The following is a 27,558-nucleotide window of genomic DNA, read 5'->3' on the forward strand; positions in this document are numbered from 1 at the left end:
GTAGATATTTTCATGTTTATAGAGAATTTTCCATGTTCATAGAGACTACGGTGCACATATTAATTGTTTATTGAAATAGCGGTGTAGGTATATCCATGTTTATAGAAATATCAGTGTAGATATTTCCATGTTTATACAGATAGCTCTGTAGATATTTCCATGTGTGTAAATATAGCGGTGTAGATATTTCCTTGTTTATAGAGATGGTGGTGTAGATATTTCCATGTTTATACAGATGACTGTGTAGATATTTGCATGTTTATACAGATGGCGGTGAAAATATTTCCATATTTATAGAGATAAGGTGTAGATATTTCCATGTTTATAAAGATAGCCGTGTAGATATTTCCATGTTTATAAAGATAGCCGTGTAGATATTTCCATGTATATAGAGATAGCCGTGCAGTTATTTCCATATTTATACAGAGAGTGGTGTAGATATTTCCATGTTTATACAGATGGCGGTGTAGATATTTCTATGTTTATGGAGATAACGGCCTAGATATTTCCATGTTCAAAAAGATAGCGGTGTAGATATTTCCATGTTTATAGAGATAGCGGTGCAGTTATTTCCACATTTATACAGAGAGCGGTGTAAATATTTCCAAGTTTATAGTGATGGCGGTGTAGATATTTCCATGTTTATACAGATGGCGGTGTAGATATTTGCTTGTTTATACAGATAGTGGTGTAGATATTTCCATGTTTATACTGATAGTGGTGTAGATATTTCCATGTTTACAGAGATAGCAGTGTAGATATTTCCATCTTTGCACAGATTGCGGTGTAGATATTTCCATATTTACACCGATACCTGTGATTATATTTCCAAGTTTACACAGATAGCTATGTAGATATTTCCATGTTTACACAGATATCGTTGTAGATATTTCCATGTTTATACAGATAGCAGTGTAGATATTTCCATGTTTATACAGATAGCGATGTAGATATTTCCAAGTTTATAAAGATGGCAGCGTAGACATTTCCATGTTTATAGAGATTGCGGTGTAGATATTTCCACGTTTATAGAGATAGCGCTGTTGTTATTTCCATGTTTATAGAGAGAGTGGGTAGATATTTCCGTGTTTATACTGATGGCTGTGTAGGTATTTCCATGGGTACACAGATAGCGGTGGAGTTATTTCCTTTTTTGTACAGATCGCGGTGTATATATTTCCATGTTTATACAGATAGCAGTGGAGGTATTTCCATGTTTATAAAGGTAGCGGTGTAGATATTTCCATGTTTATACAGATGGCGGTGAAGATATTTCCATATTTATACAGATGTCGGTATATGTATTTCCATATTTACAGATAGCGGTGTAGATTTTTCCATGTTTCTAGAGATGGCGGTGTAGATATTTCCACATTTATACAGATAGCGGTGTAGATACTTCCATGTATATACGGATTGCAGAGTAGATATTTCCATGTTTACACAGATAGCGGTGTAGATATTTCAATCTTTCCCACATTGCGTTGTGCATATTTCCATCTTTACACAGATAGTGTTGTAGATATTTCCGTGGTTACACAGATAGCTCTGTAGATATTTCCATGTTTACACAGATAGCATTGTAGATATTTCCATGTTTACACAGATAGAGTTGTAGATATTTCCATGTTTATAGAGATAGCGGTGTAGATATTTCCGTGTTTATACATGTGGCGGTGTAGGTATTTCCAAGTTTATAGAGAGAGTGGTGTAGATATTTCCATTTTTATACAGAGAGCGGTGAAGATATTTCCTGTTTCTACAGATAGCGGTGTTGTTTTTTCCATGTTTTTATAGATAGCGGTGTAGATATTTCCATGTTTATACAGCTCGTGGTGTAGATATTTCCATCTTTATAGAGATGGCAGTGTAGATGTTTCAATGTTTATACAGATAGCGTTGTAGATATTTCCATGTTTATACAGATGGCGCTGTAGATATTTCCATGTTTGTGGAGATGGCGGTGTAGATATTTTCATGTTGATAGATATGGCGGTGCAGATATTTCCATGTTTATAGACATTGTGGTGTAGATATTTCCATGTTTCTAGAGATGGTGGTGTTGATATTTCCATGTTTATACAGATGACTGTGTAGATATTTGCATATTTATATAGATGTTGGTGTAGATATTTCTATGTTTAAAGAGATAATGGCGTAAATATTTCCATGTTTATTAAGATAGCGGTGTAGATATTTCCAAGTTTATAGAGATAGCGGTTCAGATATTTCCATATATATACAGATGGCGGTGTAGATATTTCCATGTTTATACAGATGCTGGTGTAGATATTTCCATGTTTATACAGATGGCGGTGTAGTTATTTGCTTGTTTATACAGATAGTGGTGTGGATATTTCCATGTTTATACAGATAGCGGTGCAGATATTTCCATGTTTACAGAAATAGCGATGTAGATATTTCCATCTTTGCACAGATTGCGGTGTAAATATTTCCATCTTTACACTGATAACTGTGTATATATTTCCAAGTTTAAACAGATAGCTCTGTAAATATTTCCATGTTTACACAGATAGCGTTGTATATATTTCCATGATTATACAGATAGCGGTGTAGATGTTTCCATGTTTATAAAGATAGCGATGTAGATATTTCCATGTTTATACTGATAGCGGTGTCGATATTTCCAAGTTTATACAGATAGCGATGTAGATATTTCCAAGTTTACAGGGATGGCGGTGTAGATATTTCCATGTTTATAGAGATTGCGGTGTAGATATTTCCATTTTTTTAGAGATAGCGTTGTAGTTATTTCCATGTTTATACATATAGCGGTGTAGATATTTCCATGTTTATACAGACAGCTGTGGGGATGGTTCCATCTTTATACAGATAGCGATGTAGATATTTCCATGTTTATACAGATATCGGTGGAGATATTTGCATGTTTATACAGATAGCGGTGCAGATATTTCCATGTATATACAGATAGCGGTGTAGAAATTTCCATGTTTATAGAGATAGCGGTGTAGATGTTTCCATGTTTGTGGAGATGGGTGTGTAGATATTTCCATTTGTATACAGATGGCGGTGTATATATTTCCATGTTTATGTAGATGGTGGTGAAGATATTTCTATGTTTATAGAGATGGCGGTGTAGATATTTCTATGTTTATAGAGATAGCGTTGTAGACAATTCCATGTTTATAGATGTGGCAGTGTAGGTATTTGCATGTTTATGGAGAGAGTGGTGGAGATATTTCCATGTTTATACTGATAGCAGTGTAGATATTTCCATGTTAATAACGATAGCGGTGTTGGTATTTCCATGTTTGTACAGATAGCGGTGTAGATATTTCCATGTTTATGCAGCTTGCGATGTAGATATTTCCATCTTTGCACAGATTGTGGTGTAGGAATTTCCATCTTTACACAGATAGCGGTGTAGATATTTACATGTTTACGCAGATAGCGATGTAGATATTTCCAAGTTTTCACAGATAGCGGTTTAGATATTTGCATGTTTATACAGAACGTGGTGTAGATAATTCCACGTATATACAAATAGCGGTGTAGTTTTTTCCATGTCTATAGAGATAATGGTGGAGATATTTCCATGTTTAAACAGATGGCTCTGTAGATATTTCCATGTTTATAGAAATGGCGGTGTAGATAATTCCATGTATATTCAGATGGCGCTGTAGATATTTCCATGTTTATAGAGAAGGCATTGTAGATATTTCCATATTTATAGAGATGGCGGTGTAGATATTTCCATGTTTATGGAGATGGCAGTGCAGATATTTCCATGTTTAAACAGATAACGGGGTAGATATTTCCATGTTTACAGAGATAGCGCTGTTGATATTTCCATGTTTATACAGATGGCGGTGTAGATATTTCCATGTTTATGCAGATAGCGGTCTAGTTATTTCCCTGTTTACACAAATAGCGGTGTTGATATTTCCATGTTTATAGGGATATCGGTGTAGATATTTCCATCTTCATAGATACAGTGGTGCAGGTATTTCCATGTATATACAGATAGCGGTGTTGGTATTTCTATGTTTATACATAAAGCGGTGTAGATCTTTCCATGTGTATAGAAATGGCGGTGTAGGTATTTCCACGTTTATAGAGATAGTGATGTAGATATTTCCATATTTATACAGATACCGGTGTAGAAATTTCCATGTTTATACAGATAGAGGTGTTGGTATTTCCATGTTTATACAGAGAGCGGTATAGATATTTCGATGTTTATACAGCTCGCGGTGTAGATATTTGCATCTTTTTACAGATGACAGAGTAGATGTTTCCATGTTTACACAGATATTGGTGTAGATATATCCATGTTTATACAGATAGCGATGTACATATTTCCATGTTTACATAGATAGCGGTGTTGATATCTCCGTATTTACTCAGATAGTGGTGGAGATATTTCCATGTTTATACAGATAGCGGTGTAGATATTTCCATGTTTATACAGATAACGGTTTAGTTATTTCCATGTTTATACAGATAGCGTTGTTGATATTTCCATGTTTATAGGGATAGTGGTGTAGGTAATTCCATGCTTATACAGACAGCGGGGTAGTTATTTCCATGTTTACACAGATAGCGCTGTAGATATTTCCATCTTTATACAGATGTCAGTGAAGATAATTCCATGTTTATACAGATGGCAGTGTAGATATTTCAATGTTTATACAGATGGTGGTGTTGATATTTCCATGTTTATACATATGACTGTGTACATATTTCCATGTTCATACAGATTGCAGTGTAGAAATTTCCATGTTTATACAGATGGTGGTGTAGATATTTCCATTCATATACAGATGGCAGTTTAGATATTTCCATGTTTATACAGATGGCGGTGAAGATATTTCCATGTTTATAGTGATAGCGGTGTAGCTATTTCCATGATTACACAGAGAGCGGTGCAGATATTTCTATGTTTACAGAGTAGCGTTGTAGATATTTCCATGCTTATACAGATGGCGGTGTAGGTATTTCCAAGTTTATACAGATAGCGGTGATGATATTTCCATGTTTATAGGGATAGCGGTGTAGATTTTACCATGTTTACACCGATAGCGGTGTAGGTATTTCCATGTTTATAAAGATTGCGGTGTAGATATTTTCATGTTTATACAGATGGCTGTGTAGGTATATCCATGTTTATACATATGGCCGTGTAGATATTTCCATGTTTATACAGATGGTTGTGTAGATATATCCATGTTTATACAGAAGACTGTGTAAATATTTCCTTGTTTATACAGATGGCGGTGTAGATATTTCCATATTTATACAGACAGTGATGTAGATATTTCCAAGTTTATACAGATGATAGTGTAGATATTTACATTTTTATAGAGATTGCGATGTAGATATTTCCATGTTTATACAGATTGCGTGGAAGATATTTCCATGTTTATACAGGTGGCGCTGTAATTACTTCCATCTTCATAAAGATGGAGGTGAACTTAATTCCATGTTTATACAGACTGCTGTGTAGACATTTCCATGATTATGCAGATGGCGGTGTAGGTATTTCCATGTTTATACAGATGGCGGTGTTGATATTTCCATGTTTATAGAGATGGCGGTGTAGTATTTCCATGTTTATACAGATACCAGTGTAGCTGTGTAATCCATGATTACACAGATAGCGTTGTAGATATTTCCATGTTTATGCAGATAGCGGTGTAGGTATTTCCAAGTTTAAACAGATAGCGGTGTTGATTTTCCATGTTTATAGGGATAGCGGTGTAGATTTTACCATGTTTATACAGATAGCGGTGTAGGTATTTCCATGTTTATACAGACTGCGGTGTAGATATTTTCATGTTTATACAGATGGCTGTGTAGATATATACATGTTTATACAGATGGCCGTGTAGATATTTCCATGTTTATACAGATGGTGTTGTAGATATTACCATGATTATACAGACGACTGTGCAGGTATTTCCATGTTTATACAATGGCGGTGTAGTTATTTCCATGTTTATACAGATGGTGGTGTAAATATTACCATGTTTTTAGAGATGGCGGTGTACAGATTTCCATGTTTATACAGAAGGCGGTGTAGTATTTCAATGTTTGTGCAGATGGCTGTGTAGATATTTCCTTTTTTATACATATGGCGGTGTAGACATTTCCATGTTTATAGAGAAAGCGGTGTAGATATTTCCATGTTTATACACATTGCGGTGTAGATATTTCCATGATTACACAGATAGTGGTCTAGATATTTCCATGTTTACATAGTTATCGGTGTAGATATTTCCACCTTTACACAGATAGCTTTGTAGATATTTCCAAGTTTACATAGATAGCGGTGTAGATATTTCCATGTTTATACAGATAGCGGTGTAGATATTTCCAAGTTTATACATGTCACGATGTTGATATTTCCATGTTTTTATGGATAGCGATGTACGTATTTCCTTGTTTATACACATAGCAGTGTAGATATTTCCATGTTTATACAGATGGTGGTGTAGATATTTCCGTTTTTACAGACGACTGTGTAGATATTTCCGTGTTTATAGTGATGGCAGTGTTGACATTTCCATGTTAATACAGATGGCTGTGTAGATATTTCCATGTTTATAGAGATGGTGATGTAGATATTTCCATGTTTATACTTATGGCGGTGTAGGTATTTCCATGTGTATACAGATAGCGATGTAGGTGTTTCCATGTTTACACAGATAGCGGTGTATATATTTCCCTTTTTATACAGATGGCGGTGTAGATATTTCCATGTTTATACAGATGGCGTTGTAGATAATTCCATCTTTATACAGATGGCATTGTAGATATTTCCATGTTTATACTGATGGCGGTGTAGATATTTCTATGTTCATAGAGATAGCGGTGCAGATATTTCCATGTTTATACAGATAGCAGTGTAACTATTTGCATGTTTATACAGATATTGGTGTAGATATTTCCATGTGTATTCAGATGGTGGTGTAGATATTTCCATTCATATACAGATGGCAGTGTAGATATTTCCATGTTTATACAGATGGCGGTGTAGTTATTTCCATGTTTATAGAGATAGCGGTGCAGCTATTTCCATGTTTATACAGATAGCGGTGTAGGAATTTGCATGTTTATAAAAATGGCGTTGTAGATAATTCCAACTTTATACAGATAGCGATGTAGATATTTCCTTGTTTATACAGATGGCGGTGTAGATATTTCCATGTTTATATAGATGGCTGTGGAGGTATTTCCATGTTTATAGAGATGGCAGTGTAGTTATTTCTATGTTTATACATACGGCGTTGTAGATATTTCCATGTTTATACAGATAGTGATGTAGATATTTTCATGTTCATATAGATGACGGTGTAGACATTTACAATTTTATAGAGATTGCGGTGTAGATATTTCAATGTTTATACTGATGGCGTTGCAGATATTTCCATGTTTATACACATGGCGGTGTAGGTATTTCCATGTTTATAGAGATGGCGGTGTAGATATTTCCATGTTTATTCAGATGGCAGTGTAGATATTTCTATGTTTATACAGATAGCGGTGTAGTTATTTTCATGTTTATACAGATAGCGGTGTTGATATTTCAATGTTTATGTGGATAGCGGTGTAGATATTTCCATGTTTATACAGATAGCGGTGTAGGTAATTCCATGTTCATACAGATAGCAGTGTAAATATTTCCATGTTTTTACAGGTGGCTGTGTATATATTTCCATGTAAATACAGATGGCAATGTAGATATTTCCATGTTTATAGAGATGGTGCTGTAGATATTTCTATGTTTATACAGATGACTGTGTAGATATTTCCAAGTTTATACAGATGGCTGTGTTGTCATTTCCATTTTTATAGAACTGGCGGTTTAGATATTTCCATGTATATACAGATGGCAATGTAGATATTTCCATGTTCATAGAGATGGCGGTGTAGATATTTCCATATTTATAGAGATGGCGGTCTAGTTATTTCCATGTTTATGGAGATGGCACTGTAGATATTTCTATGTTTGTACAGATAGCGGTTTAGATATTTCCATGTTTACCCAGATAGTGGTGTGGATATTTCCGTATATATTCAGATGACGGTGTAGATATTTCCATGTTTATACAGACAGCGGTGTGGTTATTTCCATGTTTATACCGATAGCAGTGTTGATATATCCATGTTTATTGGTATAGCGGTGTAGATATTTCCATGTTTATAGACATAGCGGTGTAGGTATTTCCATGTTTATACAGATAGCGGTGTAGATATTTCCATGTTTACTTAGATAGCGGTGTAGTTATTTCCATTTTACACAGATAGCTGTGTAGATATTTCCGTGTTTATAGTGATAGCGGTGAACATATTTCCATGTTTATACCGATAGCGGTGTAGTTATTTCCATGTTTATACAGATAGCGGTGTTGATATTTCCATGTTTATACGGATAGTAGTGTATGTAATTCCATGTTTATACAGATGGCGGTGTAGTCATTTCCATGTTTATACAGATAGCGGTGTTGATATTTCCATGTTTATAGGGATAGCGGTGTAGATATTTCCATGTTTATTGACATAGCAATATAAGTATTTCCATGTTTATACAGATAATGGTGTAGATATTTCCATGTTTACATAGAAAGCTGTGTAGTTATCTCCATCTTTACACAGATAGCTGTGTAGATATTTCCCTGTTTATACAGATGACAGTGTAGCTATTTCCATGTTTATACAGATAGCGGTGAAAATATTTCCATGTTTATACAGATGACGGTATAGATATTTCTATGTTTATAGAGGTAGCGGTGCAGATATTTCCATGTTTATACAGATAGCTGTGTAGGTATTTCCATGTTTACATAGTTAGCGGTGTAGATATTTCCGTCTTTACAAAGATAGCGGTGTAGATATTTCCATGTTTATTCTGATAGCGGTGTAGGTAATTCCATGTTTATACAGATAGCGCTTTAGTTATTTCCATGTTTATAGAGAGAGCGGTTTTGATATTTCCGTGTTTATAGACATAATTGTGTAGGTAATACCATGTTTATACAGATAGCGGTGTAGTTATTTCCATGTTTATACACATAGCGGTGTAGATATTTCCATGTTTATACAGATGGCAGTGTAGATATTTCCATGTTTATACAGATGGCAGTGTAGATATTTCCATGTTTATACAGATGGCGGTGTGGATATTTCCATGTTTATAGAGATAGCGGTGCAGCTATTTCCATGTTTATACAGATAGCGGTGTACAAGTTGCATGTTTATACAAATGGCAGTGTAGATAATTTCATCTTTATACAGATAGCGGTGTAGATATTTCTATCTTTATACAGATGGTGGTGTAGATGTTTCCGTGTTTATATAGACGGCGGTGTAGTTATTTCCATGTTCATAGAGATGGCAGTGTAGTTATTTTCATGTTTATACAGATAGCGGTGTTGATATTTCCATGTTTATGGGGGTAGCGGTGTAGATATTTCCATGTCTATACAGATAGCCGTGTAGGTAATTCCATGTTTATACAGATAGCGGTGTAGATATTTGCATATTTATACAGGTGGCTGTGTAGATAATTCCATGTTTATACAGAAGGCAGTGTAGATATTTCCATGTTTATAGAGATGGTGGTGTAGATATTTCCATGTTTATACAGATGATTGTGTAGATATTTCCATGTTTATACAGATAGCCGTGTAGGTATTTCCATGTTTATTCAGGTCATGGTGTAGATATTTCCATGTTTATACGGATAGCGGTGTACGTATTTCCATGTTAATACAGATGACTGTGTAGATATTTCCGTGTTTATACTGATGGCAGTGTTGATATTTCCATGTTAATACAAATGGCTGTGTAGATATTTCCATGTTTATAGAGATGGTGATGTAGATATTTCCATGTTTATACTTATGGCGGTGTAGGTATTTCCATGTGTATACAGATAGCGGTGTAGGTGTTTCCATGTTTACACAGATAGCGGTGTAGATATTTCCCTTTTTATACAGATGGCGGTGTAGATATTTCCATGTTTATACAGATGGCCGTGTAGATAATTCCATCTTTAGACAGTTGGCATTGTAGATATTTCCATGTTTATACTGATGGCGGTGTAGATATTTCTATGTTTATAGAGATAGCGGTGCAGATATTTCCATGTTTATACAGATAGCAGTGTAACTATTTGCATGTTAATACAGATATTGGTGTAGATATTTCCATGTGTATTCAGATGATGGTGTAGATATTTCCATTCATATACACATGGCAGTGTAGATATTTCCATGTTTATACAGATGGCGGTGTAGTTATTTCCATGTTTATAGAGATAGCGTGCAGGTATTTCCATGTTTATAGAGATAGCGGGGTAGGAATTTGCATGTTTATAAAAATGGCGGTGTAGATAATTCCGTCTTTATACAGATAGCGATGTAGATATTTCCTTGTTTATACAGATGGCGGTGTAGATATTTCCATGTTTATATAGATGGCTGTGGAGGTATTTCCATGTTCATAGAGATGGCAGTGTAGTTATTACTATGTTTATACATACGGCGGTGTAGATATTTCCATGTTTATACAGATGGCGGTGTAGATATTTCCATGTTTATACAGAGAGCCGTGTAGGTATTTCCATGTTTATACAGGTCATGGTGTAGATATTTCCATGTTTATACGGATAGCGGTGTATGTATTTCCATGTTTATACAGATTGCTGAGTAGATATTTCCATGTTTATACAGATAGCAGTGTAGGTATTTCCATGTTTATAGAGATAGCGGTGTAGATATTTCCATGTTTATACAGATGGCTGTGTAGATATTTCCATGTGTATACAGATGGCAGTGTAGATATTTCCATGTGTATACAGATGGAGGTGTAGATATTTCCATGTTTATACAGATGACTGTGTAGACATTTCCATGTTTTTACAGATGGCGGTGTAGATATTTCCATGTTTATACAGATAGCGGTGTAGATATTTCCATGTTTATACAGATAGCGATGTAGATAATTCCATGTTTACAGAGATGGCTGTGTAGTTATTTCCATGTTTATACAGATCGCAGTGTAGATATTTCCATGTTTATACAGATAGTGGTGTAGATATTTCCGTGTTTATGCAGATGACTGTGTAGGTATTTCTATGTTTATACAGATGGTGGTGTAGATATTTCCAACTTTATACAGATAGCGGTGTAGTTATTTCCAGGATTATACAGATAGCGGTGTAGATAGTTCCATGTTTATACAGATATCGGTGTAGGTATTTCCATGCTTATAGAGACAGCGGTGTAAATATTTCCATGTTGATACAGATGGCTGTGTTGAAATTTCCATCTGTATACAGATGACAGTGTAGATATTTCCATGTGTATACAGATGGAGGTGTAGATATTTCCATGTTTATACAGATGACTGTGTAGATATTTCCATGTTTTTACAGATGACAGTGTAGATATTTCCATGTTTATACGGATAGCGGTGTGGCTATTTCCATGTTTATACATATAGCGATGTAGATAATTCCATGTTTATAGAGATGGCTGCGCAGATATTTCCATGTTTATAAAGATTTTGGTGTATATATTTCCATGTTTATACAGATATTGGTGTAGATATTTCCGTGTTTATGCAGATGACTGTGTAGGTATTTCTATTTTTATACAGATGGTGGTGTAGATATTTCCATGTTTATAGAGATAGACCTGTAGTTATTTCCATGTTTATACAAATAGCGGGGTAGACATTTCCACGTTTATAGAGATAGCGGTGTAGGTATTTCCATATTTATTCAGATAGCCGTGTAGATATTTCCATGTTTATACAGATAGCGGTGGAGATATTTCCATGTTTATACAGATGGCGTTGTAGATATTTCCAAGTTTATGCAGATAGCGGTGTAGTTATTTCCATGTTTATATAGATAGCGGTGAAGATATTTCCATGTTTATACAGATAGCGGTGGAGATATGTCCTTGTTCATTCAGATGGCGGTGTAGATATTTCCATGTTTATACAGATGGCGGTTTAGCTATTTGCAAGTTTTTGCAGATAGCGGTGTAGATATTTCCAAGTTTATAGAGATAGCGGTGGAGTTATTTGCATGTTTATACAGATAGCGGTGTAGTTTTTTCCATGTTTATAGATATAGCGGTGTAGATATTTCCATATTTATACAGATAGTGGTGTAGATAATTCCATGTTTATTCAGATGGTTGTGTAGATATTTCCATGTTTATACAGATTACGGTGTGGCTGTCTCCATGTTTATACAGACGGCAGTGTAGATATTTCCATGTTAATACAGATAGCGATGTAGATATTTCCATGTTTATACAGATAGAAGTGCAGATATAACCATGTTTATACATATATCATTGTAGACATTTCCATGTTTTTACAGATAGCGGTGTAGATATTTCCATGTTTATACAGATAGCGGTGGAGATATTTCCATGTTTATAGAGATGGCTGTGTAGATATTTCCATGTTTATACAGATAATGGTGTAGATATTTCCATGTTTATAAAGATAGCGGTGTAGATATATCCATGTTTATAAAGAATGCGGTGTAGATATTTCCACGTTTATAGAGATAGTTGTGGAGATATTTCTATGTTTATAAAGATAGCAGTGTAGATATTTCCATGTTTATAGAGATAGCGGTGGAGATATTTCCATGTTTATAGAGATAGCTGTCGAGATATTTCCATGTTTATACAGATAACGATGTAGATATTTCCATGTTTATACAGATAGCGGTGTACATATTTCCATGTTTATAGAGATGGCTATGTAGATATTTCCATGTTTATGCAGATGGCAGTGTAGATATTTCCATGTTTATACAGATAGTGGTGTAGGTATTTCTATGTTTATACAGATGACTGTGTAGGTATTTCCATGTTTATAGAGATGGCGGTGTAGATATTTCCATGTTTACAGAGATAGCCATGTAGATATTTGCATGTTTAAACAGATAGCGGTGTAGACATTTCTATCTTTATAGAGACAGCAGTGTAGTTATCTTCATATTTATACAAATGGCGGGGTAGATATTTCCATGTGTATAGAGGTAGCCATGTAGATAGTTCCATGTTTATACAAACAGCGGTGTAGACATTTCCATGCTTATAGAGATAGCGCTGTAGGTATTTCCATATTTATACAGATAGCCGTGTAGATATTTCCATGTTTATTCAGATGCCGGTGTAGATATTTCCATGTTTATACAGATTACGTTGTGGCTGTTTCCATGTTTATACAGATGGCAGTGTAGATATTTCCATGTTAATACAGATAGCGATGTAGATATTTCCATGTTTATACAGATAGCAGTGCAGATATAACCATGTTTACATATACCATTGTAGATATTTCCATGTTTATACAGATAGCGGTGTATATATTTCCATGTTTATAGAGATAGCAGTGAAGTTATTTCCATGTTTATAGGGATAGCGGTGTAGATATTTCCATATTTATACAGATAGTTGTGTAGATAATTCCATGTTTATTCAGATGGCGGTGTAGATATTTCCAGGTTTATACACATAGCAGTGTGGCTGTTTCCATGTTTATACAGACGGCAGTGTAGATATTTCCATCTTTATACAGATAGTGGTGTAGATATTTCCATGTTTATAAAGATATCGGTGTAGATATTTCCATGTTTATAAAGAATGCGGTGTAGATATTTCCACCGTTTATAGAGATAGCGGTGGAGATATTTCCATGTTTATAAAGATTGCAGTGTAGATATTTCCATGTTTATAGAGACAGCGGTGGAGATATTTCCATGTTTATATGGATAGCTGTCGAGATATTTCCATGTTTATACAGATAACGATGTAGATATTTCCATGTTTATACAGATAGCGGTGCAGATATTTCGATGTTTATAGAGATGGCTGTGTAGACATTTCCATGTTTATGCAGATGGCAGTGTAGATATTTCCATGTTTATACAGATAGTGGTGTAGGTATTTCCATGTTTATACAGATGACTGAGTAGTTATTTCCATGTTTATAGAGATATCGATGTAGATATTTCCATGTTTATAGAGATAGCCATGTAGATATTTCCATGTTTAAACAGATAGCGGTGCAGACATTTCTATTTTTATAGAGATAGAAATGTAGGTATTTCCATATTTATACAGATAGCCGTGTAGATATTTCCATGTTTATTCAGATGCCGGCGTAGATATTTCCATGTTTATACAGATAACGGTGTGGATATTTCCATGTTTATACAGAGGGCAGTTTAGATATTTCCATGTTAATAGAGATAGCGATGTAGATATTTCCACGTTTATACAGACAGCAGTGCAGATATTTCCATGTTTATACATATATCATTGTAGATATTTCCATGTTTATACAGATAACGGTGAGATATTTCCATGTTTATACAGATAGCGGTGGAGATATTTCCATGTTTATACAGATAGCGGTGGAGTTATGTTCTTGTTTATTCAGATGGCGGTGTAGATATTTCTATGTTTATACAGATCGCGGTGTAGATATTTCCATGTTTATGCAGATAGCGTTGTAGATATTTCCATGTTTACACACATAGCGGTGAATTTATTTCCATGTTTATACAGATAGTAGTGTAGATATTTCCATGTTTATAAAGATAGCGGTGGAGATATTTCCATGTTTATAAAGATAGCAGTGTAGATATTTCCATGTTTGTAGAGATAGCGGTGGAGATATTTCCATGTTTATAGAGATAGCGGTCGAGATACTTTCATGTTTACACAGATAAGGATGCAGATATTTCCATGTTTATACAGATAGCAGTGTAGATATTTCCATGTTTATAGAGATGGCTGTGTAGATATTTCCATGTTTATGCTGATAGCAGTGTAGATATTTCCATGTTAATACAGAAAGTGGTGTAGGTATTTCCATGTTTATACAGATGACTGTGTAGGTATTTCCATGTTTATAGAGATGGCGGTGTAGTTATTTCCATGTTTATAGAGATAGCCATGTAGATATTTCCATGTTTAAACAGATAGCGGTGTAGACATTTCCATGTTTATAGAGATAGCGGTGTAGTTATTTCCATATTTAAACAGATAGCCATGTAGATATTTCCATGTTTATTCAGATGGTGTTGTAGGTATTTCCATGTTTATACAGATAGCGGTGTGGCTATTTCCATGTTTACACAGAGGGCAGTGTAGATATTTCCATGTTAATACAGACAGCGATGTAGGTATTTCCATGTTTATACTGATAGCGGTGCAGATATTTCCATCTTTAGACAGATAGCGTTGTAGATATGTCCATGTTTATACAGATAGTGGTGTAGATGTTTCCGTGTTTATACACATAGCGGTGGAGATATTTCCATGTTTATACAGATAGCTGTGGTGATATTTCTAGGTTTATAATGATAGCGTTGGAGATATTTCCGTGTTTATAGAGATGGCGGTGTAGATATTTCTAAGTTTATACAGATAGCGGTGTAGATACTTCCATGTTTATACAGATAGCGGTGTAGATATTTCCATGTTTATAGAGATAGCAGTGTAGGTATTTCCATGTTTATAGAGGTAGCGGTGTATATATTTCCATGTTTATACAGATGGCTGTGTAGATATTTCCATGTGTATACAGATGGCAGTGTAGATAGTTCCATGTTTATACAGATGGAGTTGTTGATATTTCCATGTTTATACAGCTCAAGGTGTAGATATTTCCATGTTTTTACAGATAGCGGTGTAGATATTTCCATGTTTATACAGATAGCGGTGTGGCTATTTCCATGTTTATACAGATAGCGATGTAGATAATTCCATGTTTATAGAGATGGCTGTGTAGATATTTCGACGTTTATACAGATCGCGGTGTAGATATTTCCATGTTTATGCAGATAGTGGTGTAGATATTTCCGTGTTTATGCAGATGACTCTGTAGTTATTTTTATGTTTATACAGATGGTGGTGTAGATATTTCCAAGTTTATACAGAGAGCGGTGTAGATATTTCCATGTTTATACAGATAGCGGTGTAGATATTTCCATGTTTGTACAGATATCGGTGTAGGTATTTTCATGTTTATAGAGATAGCGGTGTAGATATTTCCATGTTGATACAGATGGCTCTGTTGAGATTTTCATGTGTATACAGATGACAGTGTAGACATTTCAATGTTTATACAAATGGAGGTGTAGTTATTTCCATGTTTCTACAGATGAGTGTGTAGATATTTCCATGTTTTTACAGATGGCGGTAAAGATATTTCCCTTTTTATACAGATAGTGGTGTAGCTATTTCCATATTTATACAGATAGTGGTGGAGATATTTCCAGGTTTATACAGAAGGCGGTGTAGATATTTCGAAGTTATGCAGATAGCAGTGTAGGTATTTCCATGTTTATGGAGAGAGTGGTGTAGATATTTCCATGTTTATAAAGATAGCAGTTAGTTATTTCCATGTTTATAGAGATAGCGGTGTAGATATTTCCATATTTATAGAGATAGCGGTGTAGATAATTCCATGTTAATAAAGATAGCGGTTTAGATATTTCCATGTTTGTAGAGATAGCGGTGGAGATATTTCCATGTTTATAGGGATAGCGGTGGAGATATTTCCATGTTTATACTGATATCGATGTAGATATTTCCATGCTTATACAGATAGTGGGGTAGATATTTCCATGTTTATACAGATAGCGGTGTAAATATTTCCATGTGTATACAGATAGCGGTGTAGGTATTTCTATGTTTATACAGATTGCGTTGGAGATATTTCCATGCTTATACAGATAGAAGTGTAGATAATTCCATGTTAACAGAGACAGTGGAGGGGATATTTCCATGTTGGTAGAGATAGCGATGTACATATTTCCATGTTCATAGAGATATCGGTGTAGATATTTCCATGTTTATACAGATAGCGGTGTAGATATTTCCATGTGGATACAGATGGCAGTGTAGATATTTCCATGCTTATACAGATGGAGGTGTAGAAATTTCCATGTTTATACAGATGACTGTGTAGGTATTTCCATGTTTTTACAGATGGCGGTGTAGATATTTCCATGTTTATACAGATAGCGGTGTGGCTATTTCCATGTTTATACAGATAGCGATGTAGATATTTCCATGTTTATACTGATAGCGGTGATGATATTTCCATGTTTATACAGATAGCGGTGGAGATATTTCCATGTTTATACAGATAGTGGTGGAGATATTTCCATGTTTATACAAATGGCGGTGTAGATATTTCCAAGTTTATGCAGATAACGGTGTAGATATTTCCATGTTTATAGAGATAGCAGTGTAGTTATTTCCATGTTTATACAGATAGCGGTGTAGTTATTTCCATGTTTATAGAGATAGCGGTGTAGATATTTTCATATTTATACAGATAGCGGTGTAGATAATTCCATGTTTATTCAAATGGCGGTGTAGATATTTTGAGCTTTATACACATAGCGGTGTGTCTGTTTCCATGTTTATACAGATGGCAGTGTAGATATTTCCATGGTTATACAGATAGTGGTTTTGTTATTTCCACGTTTATATAGATAGCGGTGTAGATATTTCCATGTTTACAAAGATAGCGTTGTAGATATTTCCATGTTTATAGAGATATCGGTGGAGATATTTCCATGTTTATAGAGATAGCGGTCAAAATATTTCCATGTTTATACATATAAAGATTTATATACTTCCATGTTTATACAGATAGCGGAGAAGATATATTGATGTTTATACCGATAGCGGTGTAGATATTTCCATGTTTATACAGATAACGGTGTGGCTATTTCCGTGTTTATACAGATGGCAGAGTAGTCATTTTCATGTTAATACAGATAGCGATGTAGATATTTCCATGTTTATACAGATAGCCATGCAGATATTTCCATGTTTATACAAATAGCGCTGTAGATATTTCCTTGTTTATACAGATAGCGCTGTAAATATTTCCATGTTTATACAGATAGCGGTGGAGATATTTCCATGTTTATATAGATTGCGGTGGAGATATGTCCTTGTTTATTCAGGTGGCGGTGTAGATATTTCCATGTTTATACAGATGGCGGTTTAGTAATTTCCATGTTTATACAGATAGCGGTGGAGATATTTTCATGTTTATACCGATAGCGGTGGAGATATTTCCATATTTATACAGATAGCGGTGTAGATAATTCCATGTTTATTCAGATTGCGGTGTATATATTTCCAGGTTTATACACATAGCGGTGTGGCTGTTTCCATGTTTATACAGACGGCAGTGTAGATATTTCCATGTTTATACAGATAGTGGTGTAGATATTTCCATGTTTATAAAGATAGCGGTGTAGATATTTCCATGTTTATAAAGATTGCGGTGTAGATATTTCCATGTTTACAGAGATAGCGGGGGAGATATTGCCATGTTTATAAAGATAGCAGTGTAGATATTTCCATGTTTATAGAGATAGCGGTGGAGATCTTTCCATGTTTATAGAGATAGCGGTGGAGATATTTCCATGTTTATTCAGATAACGATGTAGATATTTCCATGTTTATACAGATAGCGGTGTAGATATTTCCATGTTTATAGAGATGGCTGTGTAGATATTTCCATGTTAATGGAAATGGCAGTTTAGATATTTCCATGATTATACAGATAGTGGTGTAGGTATTTCTATGTTTATACAGATGACTGTGTAGGTATTTCCATGTTTATAGAGATGGCGATGTAGATATTTCCATGTTTATAGAGATAGCCATGTAGATATTTGCATGTTTAAACAGATAGCGGTGTATACATTTCTATCTTTATAGAGACAGCAGTGTAGGTTTCTCCATATTTATACAGATGGCGTGGTAGATATTTCCATGTGTATAGAGGTAGCCATGTAGATATTTCCATGTTTATACAAATAGCGGTGTAGTCATTTCCATGTTTATAGAAATAGCGCTGTAGGTATTTCCATATTTATACAGATAGCCGTGTAGATATTTCCATGTTTATTCAGATGCCGGTGTAGATATTTCCATGTTTATACAGATTACGGTGTGGCTGTTTCCATGTTTATACAGATGGCAGTGTAGATATTTCCATGTTAATACAGATAGCGATGTAGATTTTCCATGTTTATACAGATAGCAGTGCAGATATAACCAAGTTTATACATATAACATTGTAGATATTTCCATGTTTATACAGATAGCGGTGTAGATATTTCCATGTTTATACAGATAGCGCTGGAGATATTTCCAAGTTTATACAGATAGCGGTGGAGATATGTCCTTGTTTTTTCAGATGGCAGTGTAGATATATCCATGTTTATACAGATGGCATTGTAGATATTTCCATGTTTATGCAGATAGCGATGTAGATATTTCCATGTTTATACAGATAGCGGTGGAGTTATTTCCATGTTTATAAAGATAGTGGTCGAGATATTTCCATGATTATACAGATGGCGGTGTTGATATTTCCAAGTTTATGTAGATAGTGGTGTATAAATTTCCATGTTTATAGAGATAGCTGTGTAGTTATTTCCATGTTTATAGGGATAGCGTTGTAGATATTTCCATATTTATACAGATAGTTGTGTAGATAATTCCATGTTTATTCAGATGGCGGTGTAGATATTTCCAGGTATATACACATAGCGGTGAGGCTGTTTCCATGTTTATACAGAGGGCAGTGTAGATATTTCAATATTTTTACAGATAGTGGTGTAGATATTTCCATGTTTATAAAGATATCGGTGTAGATATTTCCATGTTTATAAAGAATGCGGTGTAGATATTTCCACGTTTATAGAGATAGCGGTGGAGATATTTCCATGTTTATAAAGATAGCAGTGTAGATATTTCCATGTTTATAGAGACAGCGGTGGAGATATTTCCATGTATATATAGACAGCTGTCGAGATATTTCCATGTTTATACAGATAACCATGTAGATATTTCCATGTTTATACAGATAGCGGTGTAGATATTTCCATGTTTATAGAGATGGCTGTGTAGATATTTCCATGTTTATGCAGATGGCAGTGTAGATATTTCCATGTTTATACAGATAGTGGTGTAAGTATTTCCATGTTTATACAGATGACTGAGTAGATATTTCCATGTTTATAGAGATATCGATGTAGATATTTCCATGTTTATAGAGATAGCCATGTTGATATTTCCATGTTTAAACAGATATCGGTGCAGACATTTCTATTTTTATAGAGATAGCAGTGTAGGAATTTCCATATTTATACAGATAGCCATGTAGATATTTCCATGTTTATTCAGATGCCGGCGTAGATATTTCCATGTTTATACAGATAACGGTGTGGATATTTCCATGTTTATACAGATGGCAGTGTAGATATTTCCATGTTAATAGAGAGAGCGATGTAGATATTTCCACGTTTATACAGACAGCAGTGCAGATATTTCCATGTTTATACATATATCGTTGTAGATATTTCCATGTTTATACAGATAGCGGTGTAGATATTTCCATGTTTATACAGATAGCGGTGGAGTTATTTCCATGTTTATACAGATAGCGGTGGAGATATGTCCTTGTTTATTCAGATGGCGGTGCAGATATTTCCATGTTTATACAGATGGCGGTGTAGATATTTCCATGTTTATGCAGATAGCGGTGTAGATATTTCCATATTTACACAGATAGCGGTGAAGTTATTTCCATGTTTATACAGATAGTGGTCGAGATATTTCCATGTTTATACAGATGGCGTTCTTGATATTTCCAAGTTTATGCAGATACTGGTGTAGATATTTCCATGTTTATATAGATAGCGGTGTAGATATTTCCATGTTTAAGCAGATAGCGGTGTAGTTATTTCCATGTTTATACAGATGGCGGTGTAGATATTTCCATATTTATACAGATTTTGGTGTAGATAATTCCATGTTTATGCAGATAGCGGTGTAGATATTTCCATGTTTGTAGAGATAGCGGTGCAGTTATTTCCATGTTCATGCAGATAGCGGTGTAGTTATTTCCATGTTTATAGAGATAGCGATGTAGATATTTCCATATTTATACAGATAGTGGCGTAGATAATTCCATGTTTATTCAGATGGCGGTGTAGGTATTTCCAGGTTTGTACACATAGCTGTGTGGCTGTTTCCATGTTTATACAGACGGCAGTGTAGATATTTCCATGTTTATGCAGATAGTGGTGTAGATATTTCCATGTTTATAAAGATAGCGGTGGAGATATTTCCATGTTTATAAAGATAGCAGTGTAGATATTTCCATGTTTATAGAGATAGCGGTGGAGATATTTCCATGTTTATAGAGATAGCGGTCGAGATACTTTCATGTTTACACAGATAAGGATGTAGATATTTCCATGTTTATACAGATAGCAGTGTAGATATTTCCATGTTTATAGAGATGGCTGTGTAGATATTTCCATGTTTTTGCAGATGGCAGTGTAGATATTTCCATGTTAATACAGATAGTGGTGTAGGTATTTCCATGTTTATACAGATGACTCTGTAGGTATTTCCATGTTGATAGAGATGGCGGTGTAGTTATTTCCATGTTTATAGTGATAGCCTTGTAGATATTTCCATGTTTAAACAGATAGCGGTGTATACATTTCTTTGTTTATAGAGATAGCAGTGTAGGTATTTCCATTTTTATACAGATAGCGGTGAACATATTTCCGTGTTTATAGAGACAGGGATGTAGATATTTCCATGTTTACACAGATAGCGCTGTAGAAATTTCCATGTTTATAGAGATAGCGGTGTAGTTATTTCCATATTTATACAGATAGCCATGTAGATATTTCCATGTTTATTCAGATGGTGGTGTAGGTATTTCCATGTTTATACAGATAGCGGTGTGGCTATTTCCATGTTTACACAGAGGGCAGTGTAGATATTTCCATGTTAATACAGACAGCGATGTAGATATTTCCATGTTTATACAGATAGCGGTGCAGATATTTCCATGTTTACACAGATAGCGTTGTAAATATTTCCATGTTTATACAGATAGTGGTGTAGGTGTTTCCGTGTTTATACAGATAGCGGTGGAGATATTTCCATGTTTATACAGATAGCTGTGGTGATTTTTCTAGGTTTATAATGATAGCGTTGGAGATATTTCCGTGTTTATAGAGATGGCGGTGTAGTTATTTCTAAGTTTATACAGATATCGTTGTAGATACTTCCATGTTTATACAGATAGCGGTGTAGATATTTCCATGTTTATAGAGATAGCAGTGTAGGTATTTCCATGTTTATAGAGGTAGCGGTGTAGATATTTCCATGTTTATACAGATGGCTGTGTAGATATTGCCATGTGTATGCAGATGGCAGTGTAGATAGTTCCATGTTTATACAGATGGAGGTGTAGATATTTCCATGTTTATACAGCTCACGGTGTATATATTTCCATGTTTTTACAGATGGCGGTGTAGATATTTCCATGTTTATACAGATAGTGGTATGGGTATTTCCATGTTTATACAGATAGCGATGTAGATAATTCCATGTTTATAGTGATGGCTGTGTAGATATTTCCATGTTTATACAGATCGCGGTGTAGATATTTCCATGTTTATACAGATAATGGTGTAGATATTTCCGTGTTTATGCAGATGACTCTGTAGTTATTTTTATGTTTATACAGAAGGTGGTGTAGGTATTTCCAAGTTTATACAGAGAGCAGTGTAGATATTTCCGTGTTTATACAGATAGCCGTGTAGATATTTCCATGTTTATACAGATAGCGGTGTAAGTATTTCCGTGTTTATAGCGATAGCGGTGTAGATATTTCCATGTAGATACAGATGGCTCTGTTGAGATTTCCATGTGTATACAGATGACAGTGTAGACATTTCCATGTTTATACAGATGGAGGTGTAGTTATTTCTATGTTTCTACAGATGAGTGTGTAGATATTTCCATGTTTTTACAAATGGCGTTAAAGATATTTCCATTTTTATACAGATAGAGGTGTAGCTATTTCCATATTTATACAGATAGTGGTGGAGATATTTCCAGGTTTATACAGATGGCGGTGTAGATATTTCGAAGTTTATGCAGATAGCGGTGTAGATATTTCCATGTTTATGGAGAGAGTGGTGTAGATATTTCCATGTTTATAAAGATAGCGGTGTAGTTTTTTCCATGTTTATAGAGATAGCGGTGTAGATATTTCCATATTTATAGAGATAGCGGTGTAGATATTTCCATGTTAATAAAGATAGCGGTTTAGATATTTCCATGTTTATAGTGATAGCGGTGGAGATATTTCCATGTTTATAGGGATAGCGGTGGAGATATTTCCATGTTTATACTGATAATGATGTAGATATTTCCATGTTTATACAGATAGTGGGGTAGATATTTCCATGTTTATACAGACAGCGGTGTAAATATATCCATGTGTATACAGATAGCGGTGTAGGTATTTCTATGTTTATACAGATTGCGCTGGAGATATTTCCATGCTTATACAGATAGAAGTGTAGATAATTCCATGTTAACAGAGACAGTGGAGGAGATATTTCCATGTTTGTAGAGATAGCGATGTACATATTTCCATGTTCATAGAGATATCGGTGTAGATATTTCCATGTTTATACAGATAGCGGTTTAAATATTTCCATGTGGATACAGATGGCAGTGTAGATATTTCCATGCTTATACAGATGGAGGTGTAGAAATTTCCATGTTTATACAGATGACTGTGTAGGTATTTCCATGTTTTTACAGATGGCGGTGTAGATACTTCCATGTTTATACAGATAGCGGTGTGGCTATTTCCATGTTTGTACAGATAGCGATGTAGATATTTCCATGTTTATACTGATAGCGGTGAAGATATTTCCATGTTTATACAGATAGCGGTGGAGATATTTCCATGTTTATACAGATAGTGGTGGAGATATTTCCATTTTTATACAAATGTCGGTGTAGATATTTCCAAGTTTATGCAGATAACGGTGTAGATATTTCCATGTTTATAGAGATAGCGGTGTAGTTATTTCCATGTTTATACAGATAGCGGTGTAGTTATTTCCATGTTTATAGAGATAGCTGTGTAGATATTTCCATATTTATACAGATAGCGGTGTAGATAATTCCATGTTTATTCAGATGGCGGTGTAGATATTTCCAGGTTTATACACATAGCGGTGTGTCTGCTTCCATGTTTATACAGATGGCAGTGTAGATAATTCCATGGTTATACAGATAGTGGTTTTGTTATTTCCACGTTTATAAAGATAGCGGTGTAGATATTTCCATGTTTATAAAGATAGCGGTGTAGATATTTCCATGTTTATAGAGATATCGGTGGAGATATTTCCATGTTTATAGAGATAGCGTTCAAAATATTTCCATGTTTATAGATATAAAGATTTATATACTTCCATGTTTATACAGATAGCGGTGTAGATACTTTCATGTTTATACCGAAAGCGGTGTAGATATTTCCATGTTTATAGAGATAACGGTGTGGCTATTTCCGTGTTTATACAGATGGCAGAGTAGACATTTTCATGTTAATACAGATAGCGATGTAGATATTTCCATGTTTATACAAATAGCGTTGTAGATATTTCCTTGTTTATACAGATAGCGGTGTAGATATTTCCATATTTATACAGATAACGGTGGAGATATTTCCATGTTTATATAGATTGCGGTGGAGATATGTCCTTGTTTATTCAGATGGCGGTGTAGATATTTCCATGTTTATACATATGGCGGTGTAGTTATTTCCATGTTTATACAGATAGCGGTGGAGATATTTTCATGTTTATACCGATAGCGGTGGAGATATTTCCATGTTTATACAGATAGTGGTGGAGATATTTCAATGTTTATACAGATGGCGGTGTAGATATTTCCAAGTTTATGCAGATGGCGGTGTAGTTATTTCCATGTTTATAGAGATAGCGGTGTAGTTATTTCCATGTTTATACAGATAGCGGTGTAGTTATTTCCATGTTTATAGAGATAGCGGTGTAGATATTTCCATATTTATACAGATAGCGGTGTAGATAATTCCATGTTTATTCATATGGTGGTGTATATATTTCCAAGTTTATACACATAGCGGTGTGGTTGTTTCCATGTTTATACAGACGGCTGTGTAGATCTTTCCATGTTTATACAGATAGAGGTGTAGATATTTCCATGTTTATAAAGATAGCGGTGTAGATATTTCCATGTTTATAAAGATAGCGGTGTAGATATTTCCATGTTTATAGAGATAGTGGTGGAGGTCTTGCCATGTTTATAGAGACAGCGGTCGAGATATTTCCATGTTTATACAGATAACGATGTAGATATATCCATGTTTATACAGATAGCGGTGTAGATATTTCCATGTTTATAGAGATGGCTGTGTAGATATTTCCATGTTTATGGAGATGGCAGTGTAGATATTTCCATGTTTATACAGATAGTGGTGTAGGTATTTCCATGTTTATACAGATGACTGTGTAGGTATTTCCATGTTTATAGAGATGGCGGTGTAGATATTTCCATGTTTATAGAGATAGCCATGTAGATATTTCCATGTTTATGTAAATAGCGGTGTAGACATTTCCATGTTTATAGAGATAGCGGTGTAGGTATTTCCATATTTATACAGATAGCCGTGTAGATATTTCCATGTTCATTCAGATGCCGATGTAGTTACTTCCAGGTTTATACAGATAACGGTGTGGCTATTTCCATGTTTATACAGATGGCAGTGTAGATATTTCCATGTTAATACAGATAGCTATGTAGATATTTCCATGTTTATACAGATAGCGGTGGAGATATTTCCATGTTTATACAGATATCGGTGGAGATATTTCCATGTTTATACAGATAGCGATGGAGATATGTCCTTGTTTATTCAGATGGCAGTGTCGATATTTCCATGTTTATACAGATGGCGTTGTAGATATTTCCATGTTTATAGAGATAGCGGTGTAGTTATTTCCATGATTATGCAGATAGCGGTGTAGTTATTTGCATGTTTATAGAGATAGCGGTGGAGATATTTCCATGTTTATACAGATAGCAGTGTAGATATTTCCATGTTTATAGAGATGGCTGTGTAGATATTTCCATGTTTATGCAGATGGCAGTGTAGATATTTCCATGTTAATACAGATAGTGGTGTAGGTATTTCCATGTTTATACAGATGACTCTGTAGGTATTTCCATGTTGATAGAGATGGCGGTGTAGTTATTTCCATGTTTATAGTGATAGCCTTGTAGTTATTTCCATGTTTAAACAGATAGCGGTGTATACATTTCTATGTTTATAGAGATAGCAGTGTAGGTATTTCCATTTTTATACAGATAGCGGTGAACATATTTCCGTGTTTATAGAGACAGAGATATAGATATTTCCATGTTTATACAGATAGCGCTGTAGAAATTTCCATGTTTATAGGGATAGCGGTGTAGTTATTTCCATATTTATACAGATAGCCATGTAGATATTTCCATGTTTATTCAGATGGAGGTGTAGGTATTTCCATGTTTATACAGATAGCGGTGTGGCTATTTCCATGTTTACACAGAGGGCAGTGTAGATATTTCCATGTTAATACAGACAGCGATGTAGATATTTCCATGTTTATACAGATAGCGGAGCAGATATTTCCATGTTTACACAGATAGCGTTGTAGATATTTCCATGTTTATACAGATAGTGGTGTAGATGTTTCCGTGTTTATACAGATAGCGGTGGAGATATTTCCATGTTTATACAGATAGCTGTGGTGATTTTTCTAGGTTTATAATGATATCGTTGGAGATATTTCCGTGTTTATAGAGATGGCGGTGTAGTTATTTCTAAGTTTATACAGATATCGGTGTAGATACTTCCATGTTTATACAGATAGCGGTGTAGATATTTCCATGTTTATAGAGATAGCAGTGTAGGTATTTCCATGTTTATAGAGGTAGCGGTGTAGATATTTCCATGTTTATACAGATGGCTGTGTAGATATTTCCATGTGTATGCAGATGCCAGTGTAGATAGTTCCATGTTTATACAGATGGAGGTGTAGATATTTCCATCTTTATACAGCTCACGGTGTATATATTTCCATGTTTTTACAGATGGCGGTGTAGATATTTCCATGTTTATACAGATAGTGGTATGGGTATTTCCATGTTTATACAGATAGCGATGTAGATAATTCCATGTTTATAGTGATGGCTGTGTAGATATTTCCATGTTTATACAGATCGCGGTGTAGATATTTCCATGTTTATACAGATAATGGTGTAGATATTTCCGTGTTTATGCAGATGACTCTGTAGTTATTTTTATGTTTATACAGAAGGTGGTGTAGGTATTTCCAAGTTTATACAGAGAGCAGTGTAGATATTTCCATGTTTATACAGATAGCCGTGTAGATATTTCCATGTTTATACAGATAGCGGTGTAAGTATTTCCGTGTTTATAGCGATAGCGGTGTAGATATTTCCATGTAGATACAGATGGCTCTGTTGAGATTTCCATGTGTATACAGATGACAGTGTAGACATTTCCATGTTTATAGAGATGGAGGTGTAGTTATTTCTATGTTTCTACAGATGAGTGTGTAGA

The sequence above is a fragment of the Pan paniscus genome, chromosome X (genome assembly GCF_029289425.2).
Source record: "Pan paniscus chromosome X, NHGRI_mPanPan1-v2.0_pri, whole genome shotgun sequence".
NCBI lineage: Eukaryota > Metazoa > Chordata > Mammalia > Primates > Hominidae > Pan > Pan paniscus.